General features: G+C 32.9%; 1 long non-coding RNA gene and 1 pseudogene across 1 annotated transcript in view; both read left to right on the forward strand.

Moving 5' to 3' along the window:
* Positions 1-17216, forward strand: part of LOC132803842 (uncharacterized) — a 49257-nt gene that overhangs the window by 16966 nt on the left and 15075 nt on the right. The window lies entirely within an intron of this gene.
* Positions 3714-5579, forward strand: LOC107435952 (cytochrome P450 71AU50-like; annotated as a pseudogene).

Below are 17216 nucleotides of genomic sequence, written 5' to 3' on the forward strand. Positions count from 1 at the left end.
AGATTTTCTAATGTAGGTCCATCATACACATGACATGTTCCTCCACCAAACATTAGATAACAACCAGGCTCATCCATTTGACCAACACTCAACAGGTTTTCTTTCAAACCACGTAGATGCAGTACCTCTTTGATATGTCTTTTTCCTTTGTCAGTGTCAATCACGAGTGCACCTTTCCCAGCTATGTTCTCTAGTGTTCCATTAGACATTTGAACCTTTCCAAACAAATTTCTTTTAACATCAATCAATAAATTGATATTTCCTGTCATGTGGTTGCTGCAGCCACTGTCTATGTACCATTCACTGCTTTTGCTTGAGCCACCAGTCTCACTAGCTGCATAGAACATATTCCCTGACAATTCCATTTGATTTGTACAATTGGCTTTCTACATATTCCTACCATTTGTACATTCTCTTGCCCAATGTCCAAACTTGTCACAATTATAGCATTTTGGCTTTCCTTTAAACCTACATTCCCCAAAATGGTATTTACCACAGGTCTTACATTGTGGTTTTGAATTGTCTTGACTGCCTCCAACTTGCCATTTACCCTCGTGAACAGTGTTTGCAGCATGTGTGTTTGTCATTTGAGTTCCATGAAACCTTTGCTGAAATTTCTATTTAGGTTCCCATTTCTTCTCTTTTGAAGACCAGAACCTTTGAAATTTAGCTACATTAGCTTATGTTACTCTCTTGTTCTGTATTTGGAATTCACAGACAATGTAGAGAATGCTTTCTTTGTGGAATCAGTAACTTGCAGATCAAGTCTTTGCTCTTGACTCTTCAAAATTGCAATTACTTCTTGAAATTCCACCGATGTCAAGTCCTTAGTATTTTCTATCACCAAACAAATAGGTTCATATGCTTTTGTCAAGCTGATTAGTACCTTTTGAACCATTCTCTCATTTGACAATGTCTCTCTAAATGCTTTCATCTGGTTTATTAGGTCATTTAGTCTAGTAAGGTAATTAGATAGTGTTTCATCATCCTTCATCTTGGTGTATTCAAACTCTCTCCTTAAACTTTGCAATTTCACAGACTTTACCTGATCTCCACCATGGAATTCTTTGTACAAGAGCTCCCAAGTTTCTTTTGAGGTCTCTGCATTTGCTATCCTCGGGAAAATTTGATTAGTAACAGCACCTTGAATAATTCCCAAACTTTTTGCATCCTTCATGTAAAACTCCATCATCTGTTCATCATCTTCCATTGTCGAGCTTCTTTTAGGCTCTTCAATTTCAGCTTCCCAGCAGAAATTGGAATTCCTTTCTCCATTTCCAAAGCCGAAAGGATTTGAAAATAGTTACTATCTTGATTCTCCAGAATTCATAGTTCTTACTTGAGAATATTGGAGCTCTTACTTCAGGTCTAGCCATTGATGCTTCATATCTAAAGTTCTAGCCTATACTCTTCAATCGAGCTCATATTTACTCGATTTTTTTTTATTTTTTTTTTAGAACACAGTGTTTACTCCCAACTCAGATTCAACAAGCTCTGATACCATGTTAATGGAGCTTGAAGAATTCTATTTACTGGTATATTTTGTAATGAAGATGATGATTGCCTGAGAGGAAAGTTAGAAGAGAGGAAAATGTGTGCTCATCTTGTATATTTAATTTCATCAATGTAACAGTAAGGTAAAAGATATTTTTGCTTACATCATTAATGTAATGATTACAAAATTGTTATAAAGCATAAATCTGTATTTTCTCTCTCTCACACTTTCACACACTTATGCTTTCATTCTTCTAGTTTGTTCTATAGCACGTGGCATATGAGCCACTGTGAAATACACCTGTAGAGCCTGATTTATCCACATTTGCCTTAGCCTCAATGTCAGCACAGCAGGTTATATTCGAACAATTTCAAGATATGGAAACAGTGGCATGGAAGTTAGTTTTGGACAGTTCTCATTCCAAAGTTCTTTCAACGAAGGGAAGAATGGCATGTCATAACTAGCAGTAGTTTTCTGATCAATATACTCAAAGGAATTCAAATCACCAAGGATTAAGTTGCTAGAGACAAGGTAATACATGCAAAGGTGGGAGATACCGACATTTTCTACATGCATCTAATTCTAATATAACAAGATTAATAAGGGATTAACCCAACTTGCAGTATTCTACTGACTTTTCATACTCTTCCATAGAATGATCATCTTCCTCAAACTCCAAATAAACTAAATCCAACTTTCGTAGATGTTGCCTCCCTTGTAAAATTGCAGTCTCTGACTCCTCAATGTCATGTCTCAAATTCCAAATGGTTAATCACCACTCAAACTGTTAAGGTTGCATAGTTCACCAACCTCACCAATACTAGTATTCCTTGGCCTCAACCGTTTGACGTCATGATCAATCAAAACAAAACTACTTAATGTGTGAGGGCCAGTCAGTTCGCCAAGTCTACATGGCATATGACTCAAACTCTCACAACCATCCAACACAAGATGCCTTAGGGTAGACCATTTAATGCATATTCCTTGGCAAACTTGATAACTTCTCACAATAAGAAAGATTCAGTGTTTTTAAATTCTGTAGTTTGGTGATAGAATTAGGTAGCTCTTGGATTTCATTAAAACTAGAAAGATTAAGATATCTTAGATGTTTTAGTTCACCCAAACTATTTGGTAGTTTCTTAATAGAACAAAATCTTCTCAAATCTAATGCCTGTAAAAAATGAAATTCCGATAACAAATTTTCATACAATTTTTCAATGCCAAATCAGCTCTAAGATCATCCTTATCATTCAATGCTGGTACAGGAAAAAAAAAAAAGTCCACAACTTATAATTATGCTTAAGCAATGGCATAAACTTTTCAAAAATGTTGTACCGTCTAGTGAAAAATTAAAAGATACATGAACAAGATTTCCATCAAAATTGAAATGGGGAAGACAATGGGAAATCGTATTAGGGAGTCAAGGTGAAGTGAGATGTGAGTTTCAAATGTTTGAAATCTAATAATATTAATTGTTGGTAAAAATCAATGGTTAATATATATAACACTCTACGAGTGCTAAAAGAAAGTAGCAAAATACAGATCGAAGCACTTATGGCTCTGAGACCAACAAGGGCAGAGTGTTAAGAGATAATTGAAAGATAAAAGAAGATTGATAAAAGCAAAGTAGAAGTAAGTAAATGAGCAGAAGTAAATGAAAATAAATAGATGAGGCGGCAAAGCCAGCAAAGAACAATTAATTAAATAAGTATAAAATTGTAGAATATATTGAAGGCGGTAAAACCACCCAAGGAATATAATTTAAAATAAATGATTAAAATAAATAATTGAAAATAATTAAATGCAAATGCTTACTTGATTATAGAGGAATATATATATATATATATATATATATTACAGATAGGAGATTCAAATTCGGATCACGACAAAAAGAATTAATTAATTAGCTGTCTTCTTGGTGTCGGACATTGATATTTGTGTGTATATATATAACAATATGTGCAATATATTCACAAAAATAATAATAATAATAATAAATAAATAAATAAAACAACAAGATCATATGCAATTATGCCTGCGTACATATCATATACATATTATCATTGAATTTAACTAAACTTTTGTTTTATCAATTGTTGCTAACTCAAATAATTTGTGGATAAATATCACATTGCCATCTAGCCTATCTTACTCACTTTTAGCTCCACTTTAGTTCCAATTTACTTCTTGATCTTGTGAAATCAAATTAAAAACCAATATGGTTTGGATTTGGGTCATACTTTCACTTGTTCTAGATTTTTCTCCTCCAACCATGGAAAAACAACAAGAACAAAAAATTACCTCCAGGTCCAAGAGGGTTCCCATTTTCGGAAGCCTCCATTTCTTAGGGGAATTTCCTCACCGCGACCTCCATTAACTAGCCAAACACTACGGCCCCGTCATGCATTTATGCTTAGGTCTTGTCCCCACCATTGTTTCTTCTCCTCAAGCCGCCAAGCTCTTCCTCAAAACCCATTAAGCGGCAAAGCACATCTCTTACGACCAAAAGAACTTGACGTTCGCCAAGTATGGCTCCTACTGGCGAACCATTAGAAAGATGTGCACTTTGGAACTTCTCAGCAGCCTCAAGATCAACTCGTTCAGAGACATGAGGAAGGAAAGAGCTGGGCCTATTGATCGAGTTTGTTCGAGAGGCGGCCAGAGATCAGGTTGCTGTTGATCTCAGCGCCAAGATTTCGTCAGTGAAGATATGAGTTGTAGAATGGTGTTTGGAAAAAAGTATTTGGACAGTGAGTTCAATGAGACAGGTTTCAAGGCTGTAATTCAAGAGGGTATGCATTTGGCAGCCGTGCCAAACTTGGGAGATTATATTCCTCAGATTGCTTGGTTTGATTTTTAGGGATTGACTAAGAAAATGAAGGCTGTTAGTTGTTGATGTCATGTTGAGCTTCATAGTAATCTGAATATCGCATTGAACGGCCTAACATTAAAGCTATCATTTTGGTACTCTCTTAATTATATACTTATAGCATGATTATTTTATTTTATTTTATTTTTGAAATCTTAATTTATCTTAAAATCTAAGTAGATATGATTCTAAAAATATAAATTATGACACAGAAAAAAATATTATAGTTAGGCAAGTGCAACCTTTAGCGTTCACCATATTAATAATTATCTAATATAATTAAGATTAGAATTATGATCAAAACTGATAAAACAATTAAAATTTTTTATATGATTGTCCTTTTAATTTGTAACAGATAGAAGTACTAGCACTCCCAATTAACTATATCTTAGTTGGACATATATATGCTAAGACAATCACATTAAGATACAAGAATTTATTGTTATTTTTTATTTTATTAGTTTCACCTTTTCTTTTTCTTCTAGAAAGTCTCTAATTTAGAGTTTGAAAAACAAGTAAAAAAGCTGTTGATTTTATATATATATATATATATATTTCAATTCATCAGCTTCCATATTTGCACAAATATGTTGTTTGTAGGACATGCTTGTAGCTTCAATGGACACTTCAGCAACAGCATTCGAATGGGAAATGTCTGAACTCATCAAACACCCTTGAATAATGAAGAAAGTTCAGAAAGAAATAGAAAACATAGTGGTCAAGGAAAGAATGGTGGAAGAATCAGACTTGGAAAGCTTGGAGTATTTGAACCTGGTAGTGAAGGAGACCTTGAGGTTACATCCAGTGGCACCATTGTTGCTCCCTCATGCATCCATGGAAGATTGCACGGTTGAAGGTCTCCACATACCCAAGGAATCACATGTAATTATCAATGCATGGGCAATTGGAAGAGACCCTCTTGCCTGGACTGATCCGGAAAACTTTTTTCCCGGAAAGGTTGGAAGGGAGTAGTGTAGATCTCCGCGGAAGGGACTTTCAGTTCATTCCGTTCGGTTCCGGACGACGGGGTTGCCCCGGAATACAGTTAGGGTTAACTGTAGTTCGGTTGGTTTTGGCACAGCTTGTGCATTGTTTCGATTGGGAGCTTCCAAATGGTATGTTGCCAACCGAGTTGGACATGCTTAAAGAGTTTGGCATAACAGCTCCAAGAGCCAAGCATCTGTCATTATTCCTACTTATCGCCGTCATAAATAATTAAGTATCTATATGGAATGTCTTTTGTTTCAAAATATTTATGTTCAATCTGATGACCACTTGCCTTTTTCACAGTAGTAATAAGTTAAATCTTAATATTCTCAAGTGTACCTTCATTTGCTTTCTGTTTTTTTTTTTAAATAGACCTTATTGATTATGTCTTAATATTGTTTGCAATTAGTTGTCTTTTCTGTCTGTTCCATGTACCAATGTTTTTCCCTTTTTTTTTTTCTTTTAATTTAAATGAATTTTGAGTAATCATCCCATTTAATAAAATGAAATAACCCAAGTGTATAAAAGACAAAAATCTAAAAATCTCATATTTGTAACGGATAGGAATGACAAGTTAAAAGACTCATATATATTTTCCACTCTATCGTGCATTAGAAATGATATTATAAATTTTAATAGCCGATGAACAGTTTCTGACTTGAAAATTTTTCCAGGGACTAAGCAGTGGTGCCAGGAATTATTTTCAGAGGTCACATTGTGTAATAACACCGTTTATTTATTTTTATTCTTTTGGTAATTTTGGACATTTATATATAAATAACCATTTTTTTTTCTATTTCTATATTGTAGTTAGCCCAACTAAATATATTTTTTTCTAATAGATTGAATATGCTTCTTTTATTATTATTTTCCTCTAATTCTATTTTGTTAGAACAACAGGATTTTAATATTTTGACATTTACAATAAAAACATTAAAATTTATATAAAAAAAGTCATAATTTAAAACAAAAAAGAGAATAAAGGAAAATTATTTTAGATTTTGTTAGAAATTAGCCAAAATAAATTGAGAACTAGAAAACGACAATAAAATTAGTCATTAAAAAGGAAGAATTGGCATCTTTATAATTAAAAGAACTTAAAATAGTAATTCAATAAATATTATTTATAAATAACTATAGTCCTTTTGTTTAATTATATAATTATTTTTTATCAATTAATTGTATTCATTGTAATTGTAAATGATTAATATTTTTAAAATTTGTAATTAATAAATTATTATATTGTATTTCAAAAAAATATATTATATTGTACATAAACTATATTTAATAAGTATGATGGTAAATAATAAGGCATAAGAAATTTTTTATAAATTTGCTATATAAATAATGAAGGCGATAAATTTGTTAAAAATTTATAATGAAGGCGATAATATCTATATTTACTAAAAATTTTTAAAGAAAAAAATTGAGAGGCAACGCGTGCTGCCCGGTGGGCCATATTTGAGTCCAAATGATGCCCTTCCATTCCCCCACATTCAGATATAGATATGGATAATTTATCATCCAATCAACTTCATTTAATATTTAATATATATTTTAAATATATAAAACTAATAACAAAAATAATGAATAGATTTTTCATTAAAACCAAATGGTTACGTAAATTTTTATCTGGAACAAAAAGCAAATAAATGGATATTATATTGTTCAAAAAGAATATTTTAAGTTTTAATCATAAAATTATCATTCTATTAACTAAAAATTAAATAAGTATAATATAACAAAGAAATTGCTATGTATTAAAAATATAATATCTAAAAGTAGAACAAAATCTTAGATAAATGAGATTATAAAGATAAAATATAGATTAGTGAGACAGTGAAGAGAAATATGCCAAAAAGAAAATAATAATAATATTAATAATAATAATATAAAAAAATAAAACAAATTACTAAAAGACAAAATAATAATAATAAAACAAGAATAAAATCAAAAGCACTTAAGGTATGGGAAATTATCACAAAAAAAAACGGAGTCTAAATTAATGTGCGCAAGAGGGCGGGGGGCATGCTAACACTGGCCTACTTGGGTCCGCCATTCCATAAGTGAATAGTTTAAAATAGTATTTCGACTACGGAAGTGGTTTATGAAAATTGGAAAATCTTATTAGGAAAGTGTCTCTTTGTAACTAGCTTAGTTTTTTTCTAATACATTTTTTTTCTTTTTTGAAATGAGATTAAATTGAAATTTGTTTATTTTAATTACAAATCACTAGAATTTGTCCAAAAAATTACAAATCATTAGTGATCACTATATTGTGCCGGTTTTGTACTTTTGGATTTGGTTGTTAATTAATATGTTTAGTTTAAATCAGATTCATCTCTGTTGATTTGGAATTTGAATCATCAACTCTTAATTTAATTTTATCTAAGTTTTTGAGGATCCAATGACATGTGATAAATTAGATATCAATAACTATGATTTATCTTTAATTTATTATTCTATTTTTTATTTAAAATTATTCTTAATCTATTGACATTTGGCAATTAATATATGAATGGTCAATATTCATCGTTTGATTTTTTTTTTTTAATTTAATCTTCTTAACTCTAAAAAATAGAGTTTCAAAAATAAAAAAATTGTAACAAATTTATAACTACAAAGAAAATCTGGAAAAAAATATATTTTAATAGAAAAATAAATATACAAGAATTAATAAAGTATACATTTAAAAAAAAAAAAAAACCAACTTTTCATCAAACCTCATCTTCCTACTGAAAAATCAACCAGTACTTCAAATTGGTTATACATTTTATTTTAAAAAAATTAAAATGGTAAACGTATTTTTAGATTCCCCAAAATCAGAAAAAAAAAAATCACAAATCTATCCACCACCAAATGGAAAAGTAAAAGAAAATAAAATAAAAGAAATGGGTATGCAAAATAAAAAAATAAAAAAAAAATCAATCGCTAACAGCTATAAAACTAAAATGATGTACTGGCTATTGCACTAAATATTTAGACTAAAAAAAGGGGAAAAAAAAAAAAAAACTTTCACATCCCACCAATTTTCTTCAATTAAATTTTTCATTCTTTTGGTCTTCTGCCAATTGCCAGACAAAAAAAAAATAAATAAATAAAATAAATAAAATAAAAATAAAAAGAGTCGAAAATATTGGCATAAAACATATAACAATCGTCGATAATAACTAGAAACACATGATACAGTCCATGCCTAGAAACACCATGCGACGTACGATTGATTCCAATTTCCAAGCAACAGCATCCATAAACTACAGTAGCTTCAAAAGTTGCCAAACACAAAAAGACTCATCAAAATTCTGCTTCAAATATGGCCAAGAAATTAATATTTGCTTGAACAAATTTATAATACAAGTTAAAGAAAAATAATAAATTGAGAGAGGAACGAACCACATCTTTAGAAACAAACCTGCGTAATATCTAGAACAAAGGAACATAAAGCTGGACATCACTTGTCACACATGTTCAAATTTCTAGCCTACAAATATTAGTAGAAGGTAAAAGAACAAGTTTCATTATAAAACAATTTTGCGTCACTTAATTTGTGAAAACACAAAGTGTATATATATTTATTTACCTGACAAGCAATATTATTTGGGGATTGCGAGTTTTGGAATGAAAATGAGAAGTAATCCTGTATTATTTTGTTGAAGCAATTCTTGAAAACTTCTTGGTTGAAACGATGCATAACGAGTCCATAACATTGAATTAGGCACATTACAACTTCGCTGCTGGAAGTCTGAACTTAACAACAAATCAATATAATAATCAATGATTAATGAGATACAATAATAAGTAAAACAAATAAGTCTAAAGACATAACTATTAAAAATAAATAAATAAATAAATAAATAAAATAAAAAACGCTAGAAACATTTACTGACTGAGAGTGGGAAACTTCCAGTATCCTCTATATGACTATTGTCAACTAGATGAAGTAAGTGTGATGGTGTCAAAGCTTGCATTTTCCGTGGAACGCCTCTTTCTTTCCAAGCTTTGAGAAGGATTAGATAACCCTCTTTTTTTTTTTTTTTTTTTTTTTTTTTTTTTGTTTTGGGTAAAAGCTATCTCCATTATAAGAATCGTAATGATAGGAGACGTGATTAATGTCTCGCTCAAAATAAAAGCCGATGCTTTACAAAGCGTTGTTTGATATCGTGTCGCTAAAATTATCAAACAAAAGCCAATGCTTTGAAAAGTGTTGCCTAATACTTAAGAAAAGCCGATGCTTTTTATTAATAAAAGAGCCGCTAAATATTTAAAAAACCGATGATTTTCTAGAAAAGTATCGCTATATATATAGTAATAACCGACACTTTTATGAAAAAGCATCGCTAAATGTATAGTAATAGCTGATGCTTTTTTTAAAAAAGGTCATTAAAAATCTAAGAAAAGCCGATGTTTTTTTTAAAAAAAGCGTTGGCTATTGTATCAATTACTAGCGGATGCTTTTCAAAATAGCATCGTAAAAATTAATGCAATAGCTGATGCTTTTTAAAAAAAGCAACGGCTTTTCTCCTTATTTTTTTTTTGAATAGTACTTTAATATTGTCAAATTTGAATTGTTTAATAGCTATGCTTTATGCAAAATAATTAAAAGACAAAAAAATTAAAATAAATATTTTCATAACAAAATAATATTTCAAATAAATTAAATATTAACTCATGTAATATTTTTACAATTTGGTCAACTATTTTATATAGTTATGTAAAAACAAAAGCAATTAAACTATCATACCCATTAAAATAAAAGGTTTGAGATAATAATTGATGCCCATTCAGCTCTAAACTAGTTGATATTATCTTGTGACCAAGTTATACTTTTATACTGCACATGAAAAAATTATGTTAAAAAATTATTAATACATATTCAAAATAAATAAATATTAATTATTAAAAAGTAATTAAGTACATAAAAATGTTAAAATTATCATTGTTTATAATTTTTGTCAAATTTCTCCTAATAATGTAACATCCCGTCCCGAAGTACAACGGAAATTTTTCCAACTTTGACGGAGGTTGACCGTTGACCGTTGACTTTGATTTTGACCGTTGACCTAAGGGGTTAAATGTTGACTTTTTGACTTGGATGGAATTCTAGGTTGACTGAGGTACCGTTACGAAGTACACGTTGGCACGAGTTCGTAGACTAGTAGCACGTTGAAAAAGGAGCTACGGTTTGAAAGTTATTAGCAAAACAAGATTAGGGTCCAAATTGTCCAAGGGATGCCGGAGTTGACTTTTTATTCATGCAAATTTGAGTTTTGACTCATGCATGGTTGTGAATTACTCGTCGATACGAGTCCGCAGACTAGCGGCACATCCGATTTGGACATGTGGTTTGAAAGTTATGGACCTGTAGAGTTTTTCAAATACTGTATTATTTTAATATTATTTTTTTAACGTGTAACAATGTGCCACGTGTGACTTAATAAATGTGACCATGTGTCACTATGTTGAAATGCCACAGGTCAACCGTGCTTAATATCATATTATTTTATATAATAATATTATTTTTAATATTATTTAATTATTATTTAATTTATTTCTTTTTATTTCTTTTTCTTTCCTTTTCTTTTTCTTTTCTTTTCTTTTTTCTTTTTTTCTTTTCCCCCACGTGGGAAAAAAGGGCCATGGGCTTCTTCCCCTTCTTCTTCTTCTTCTTCTTCTTCTTTCTTTCCTTCTTTCTTTCTTCCCACCGGCCGTCTCTCTCTCTCCCGTGTTCATCTTTCTCCGGCCACCACAAGCCACACGCGCCGGCCACTGTCCAAGACCACACGCTGGCGAGCTCACCAGCCAAATTTGGCGGCCGGCTAGCCGGCGATGCGCCCAGATCGGGCCGGTGAAGTCGGCGGCGCTGAGTTTAAATTTTCCGGCGAGTCCGCCGTATTCCGGCCAACCCAGTCCAAATTAAACCTCCTTTCCCCCTAGTTTGGATCTTTTGATCCCAAATATGGCCTCCAATTTCCAAAATTCGAAGCGGTTTGCGAGATACGAGGAGATCAAGATCGGCCGAAGCTTTCCGGCCAAATTCCGGCCACCACCGGTCGAATTGAGCCCAATGGAGGTCGGTAATGTGATCCTCATCTCACAAGCTTTCCATAGACATATAATTTATCAATTTTGGTTAACGTTTGTATTAGATCCCTCGGGTACCGGGTATTATTTACCCGAATAAAATATTACTTTATTTGACTGTGCATGAATTGTGTTCTAGGAGCATGGGTGAGTCGTGGAATTGATCCCATGGAGGATCTTAGGTTAATTGCGTGCTCCAGGTGAGTGACCCACCTTTAAAAATATTTTGGGGTAATTAATTATATTTATGTGGTGTGTAATTGATATCTGGAATTTATGCTCATGTGGTGGAATTTGAATATAATCGGGAAAAAAAAATATTATTATATATATATATATATATATTTACCCATTGATGCTAAACGGAATTTTGGGTTACTAAGAATTTTCCGATTATTAATTTATTGTGATTTAATTGTATTTATTATACATGAGCAAGTATTTTCATTAATTAATTGTGTTTGGATTTTTATATTATTTTTGGGCATAATTGGTTTAAATATTTTAAGGAAATTATTTGTTTAAATTGGTGGTTTAAATTTTATAATTATGCCCGTGGAATATTATTTGTTGGACTTCGTGTTATGAGAAAAATTATTTTTATATTGTTATCGATGGTTTCGTACCGGGTATGTTAAAGTAAAATATGTGGGATGGTGAAATTGAAATTTGGTATATTTCCCACGGTGATTTTGGAAAATCGGTACGGTAATAATTAAATTAATAATTATTTTAGACGCACTCACACAGTATTGGTGTTCCGGTGTATATGTGGTTAGCGCGCAAGTATTATGTCTCCCGTGAGTTGCCATTGGACCAAGGGCAGGCAAGTCTTATATATTGCGCATCAGCCACCCCCCTCCTTGGCCGGGATGACTGTTTCAGCAGTTGTACTGTTGGGACGCCGAAGTGCCGTATGCAAGTTTCTCTCTTTAATCTCCCCGCCAGTTGGTGCTCGGGATGTTGGGTATCGAAGGGCATTACTGGTATATGGTGTGGTGCGTCAAGTATAAATTTTTGGATAAAAATTTCAAACCCCAAAGTGTTCAAAAATTATTTATTATATTTTATTTATATTTGGGGTATTTATCTATTGTTTATTAAATTAATTGATCCCTTGGTTTTCGGAAATTACGAATATCGGGTATTGTGAAAATGTTTTAAAAGGGAAACATTTCCAACGGAGTGAATAGTGAGGGTTTTGAGAGAAAATATTACTTCAATTGTTATTATTATTTATTTATTTAATTGTTGATATTAATTAAATTCCTTTCATTGTTATATCATTAATATCAAGAGTGTACAGTAGATAGGGTCACTCACTGAGATGATTAGCATCTCACGTTTTTAAATTCCGTTCCCCTAGGTCCAGGTTGGGAGACGTTGATCGTCCGGGATGAGCCCGATGTCTCAATTCGTTGCCAAAAGTCCAAGAAGTATTTCTTCCCTTTTTCCTCTCCATCTTGTATTGCTTCCTTATCTGTTACTGTATAAATTCCATATTCATTTGTATAATGCTCTGTATACTGTATTAGACGTGTAGTTATTAATTATGCACTGGATTACTGTTTTTCATTTGAAGTGCTGTAAATTTGTGGAATCAATTTGTAGTATTATGGGAGGAATAATGGGATGAATATAGAAGTGTGTTTTCAGTGCAGGAAATTTGTGGTAAGTCCTACCCTTAGGGGAGGTGCTGCCGGATTTTCCGTTGGAAGGTTCGGTGGTATTTCCCTGGGATCAGGACTTGTCTAGGGTTCCGGGGAGGAATTTTGGACGGGTCCTGACAAATAATATCCCTCATTATCATCCTGATATAATAATCATATTCAGTATTCTCAGGTTGTTTAGGAATTTAAATTTTTAAACATTAATGTAAATATAATATTAGATAAGAAGTACATGTGTAAGATAACAAGTATATAAATTAACAACTAATAATGCTCACTTTAAATATGAAATTCAAACTCATATCATAATTCAATTTCATATTATTAACAAAAGAATAAAATTAGCCGTACCTTTTCCAAGGATGCAAAATCTGACACAATCCTAGTAGTTAAACCCAAACACAACTTGAGGCCAAGTTGGTTACCCAATGGAGCAAATTTCGATGGCTATGCTAACCCAATCCACTACACAACAAGCAACCAAAATCAAAATGAAAACCCTAACCTGAATCCAAATCAATAATAAAATCCCAATTCTAAACAAAATCATGATAAAAACCCCAATCCCAAGTACAATCGTAAACAAAATATCAACCCAAGTAAGATTAAGAAAACCCACCGATTAAATTTTAGAAAACCCACCTATAAATTTGACGAAAAACCCATAATCCTATAACCTGTACAACACAACAACCTAGCAATCAAGAAACAAATACATCAAGAAATCCAACAATGACAGCAATCCAATGAGAAAAAAAAAAAGAAAAAAACAAAAAATGGTTGAAAAAGGAAACCCACAAATGAACCCAGCATGGTTGCCATTCAAAATGAAAGAAAAACCAGTAAATATATACTTGCCGACGATGACAGAGGAAAAAGAAAGAAGAAACCCACAAAACCCAACTAGCCCAATTGTACAACTTTTCTTATAGCATGGCAAAGCTTAAATATTTTAGGGCTTATACTTGGTGAAAAGATGAGAATTGAAAAACGTGCTTAATATATATATATTTTTTTTTGGAATATTAATGATGATTTTAAAATATCAAACAATGAGGGCTGAAAAAAATTGAAGGCAAATACAAGTGATTTTAAAATTTGAAAGTAAAATTAATTTGCTTAATATTTTATTCAATTTTGTGTATGTTACTACTTATTTATAACATTTTAATAAATTTGATTCATAGTCTACATGATAAATTTAATGGATAAATTTTTTTTTAAAAAAAATTGAAACAAATAGGCAACGCTTTTATCATGAAAAGCGTCACCCAAACATTTTCAAAATAATTAAATTTATCATTTTTTATTAACTGTCTAATAATATTTATAGACATATAAATAAAATATTATATTAATTAAAATACTAAAAATTAAGACAATAGGTGACACTTTTTATGTTAAAAGCATTGTATAATCTTTTTAAATTATTAAAAAATTAATTTTGTAATGAAGACATGATATCTATATTTACTAAAAATTAAAAAAAAAAATTGAGAGGGAACTCATGCCCCCCATGGGCCATATTTGGGTCCAAATAATGCCTTCCATCACGCCCACATTCTATATAGATGTGGATAATTTATTAATTTTATTTAATATTTAATATATTTTTTAAAATATATAAAACTAATAACAAAAATAATAAATAGATTTTTCATTAAAACCAAATGTTTACATAAATTTCTATCTAGAACAAAAAACATATAAATAGATATTATATTGTTCAAAAAGAATATTTCTAGTTTTAATCATAAAATAATCATTCTATTAACTAGAAATTAAATAAGTATAATAAAACAAAGAAATCGCTATGTATTACAAGTATAATATCTAAAAGTAGAATACTGATAGTCACCAGGTTGAGGTGATTTTGGACAGCAACCAGATCCAAGACCAAATGGGAAAGTGGGCTAAAAGAGAGGCCCAAGAAGAAGAGATCCAGGATAGCACTAAAGATGAAACAAGTGCAAGGAAGGGTCGTTTTGAGGCTGGGAACAAAGAAGAAGCTGAAGGAAACGAGAAGAAGCTCACAAGGGAGTCATGCATGCTTCGTGAAGCCAGGAAACGTGCGAGACCACACTGGCTCAAGGATTTTGTTACGCTAGGGTAGCATTGAGACTTTTTCGGAGAGCCATAGCTAATAGCTCATAATTGTTTTTTGTTATCCAATTTGATTATTCTATCATTGTTTGTTGAGAGTAAAATTTATAAGAGGGGACTATATAATCTGTAGGGCAACATTTTGCCAGGGATGTTGTTAAAAGAAGAAAATTCTTGTGAAAGGAGTTGGGTATTGACTCGAAGAGTGCAGATATTTCTTATCATTGGTGCTTTCATTGAGAGATGCCATGAGAAACAACACACCGACAACGAACTTGCCAAATTTTCTGCACTGCTGGAGCAACACATGGCCGTCACCAACCAGTGCTTGACTCAATTGTCTCAGATGCGACGAGATCTCGACTCAATAGTGGAATTCACAGCAGCTCCGCCTAGTGCTGGGGCTGATAATATCCAAGTTGGGGTCTCTCGAAAATCATCCGGCAGTCCTCAGGTGGACATTAATTTGCTGCTTAAGACCTTGAAAGTTGATGTACCACGTTTCGACGGAACAAATGTGGAGAACTGGATCTATAAGATTGAAAATTTTTTTTCTCTGTACCAGGTGGATCCCGCGATGCGCCTAGCAATTGTGGCCTTTCATTTGGACAGTGAACCATCTATGTGGTACTAATGGATGGAGAGGGGTGGTGCTCTGTTAAGCTGGGATGTATTCTTCCATGAGCTGCGAAAGATGTTTGGTGTTTCCATATATGATGACCCGTTGGAAAGAATTTCTAAACTCATCCAAACTGGGAAGGTTTCTCAGTACCACGTGGAATTTGAAAGCCTAATGACTCGAATTACAGGGGTGCCAGAATCAATGTTCCTCAATTTCTTTGTCTGGGGATTGAAACTTGATATCCTAGGGAAATTTTGATGGCTAGACCATACGATTTGTCCGATGCCATGGCGAAAGCACAGTTGTTCGAGGATCGGATTGAGGACTTGTTTGGGAACCACCGGAGGGAAGGTTTTCGAGCTTTGGAGACGCCATCGCGTAGTACTGTGGCTGGTTCTTTCCTTGGCCACAAACCAACTTTTCCAGACAGCAAGGAGGCAATGTCAATCTCTCAAGCTGGTCACCCACCAGTTGGAACCTCCAAATTTCTGATCAAACGTTTGACACCAGCGGAATTACGAGACAAACGGGAGAAGGGCCTTTGTTTCAGCTGTGATGAAAAATACCACAGCAACCATAAGTGCAAGAACAGAGTGTTGCTTCTGTATGGTGAGGATGCTGAAGTTGATACACCAGAAGAGATCGAGCCGATTGGGGAAGGCATCACCGACGACGATGAACTTGAAGTAAATCTTAATACTCTCTCAAACTCTGTGAAGCCTCGTATCTTTCGAATATTGGCTCAGCATGATACTGAAACTCTAAAAGTCACCATAGATACAGGCAGTAACAATAATTTTATTCAAGAAGCCTTGGTAGAAAAATAGGCCTTAAGTGGGAGGAAATTCGGAGGTTTAAGGTTTACATCGGCAACGGCCAGCAGCTGGTGTGTCACAAAAAATGTTTAGGAGTGAAGCTTCAAATACAGGGACATCATTTTGAGGTGGAGTTATACGTACTACCCATATGGGGTCTGGATGTGGTGCTTGGCATGCAGTGGTTGCGAACCCTTGGTCCTTGTTTGCATGATCACGGTGAACTGACTATGGAGTTCCAATAGAAGGGCAAGCAGGTGAAATTAGCTGGGGAATCTCAGTTCTCCATCCGGTAAGTCATTTTTGCTCAATTCAGTATAATGCTTCTAGAGGGTGAAGTGAAAGGGGTTTACCGGTTGTCCACAGTTCCACCTACGGCAGTGGAGAGTAGTATTACAAAGCCAGATGAGGTGTCACAAATGGAGGAAGCATTTCCATCAGCGGGCAAGGGCATTTTGCAGCCATTTCGACAGGTATTTAGCGAATCTAAACACTTACCACCTATCCGCAACATTGACCACAGGATTCATGTACAACCTGGTTCAGTTCCACTCAATGTCCGGCAATATCAATA

The sequence above is a fragment of the Ziziphus jujuba genome, chromosome 5, assembly GCF_031755915.1.
Source record: "Ziziphus jujuba cultivar Dongzao chromosome 5, ASM3175591v1".
Taxonomy (NCBI): domain Eukaryota; kingdom Viridiplantae; phylum Streptophyta; class Magnoliopsida; order Rosales; family Rhamnaceae; genus Ziziphus; species Ziziphus jujuba.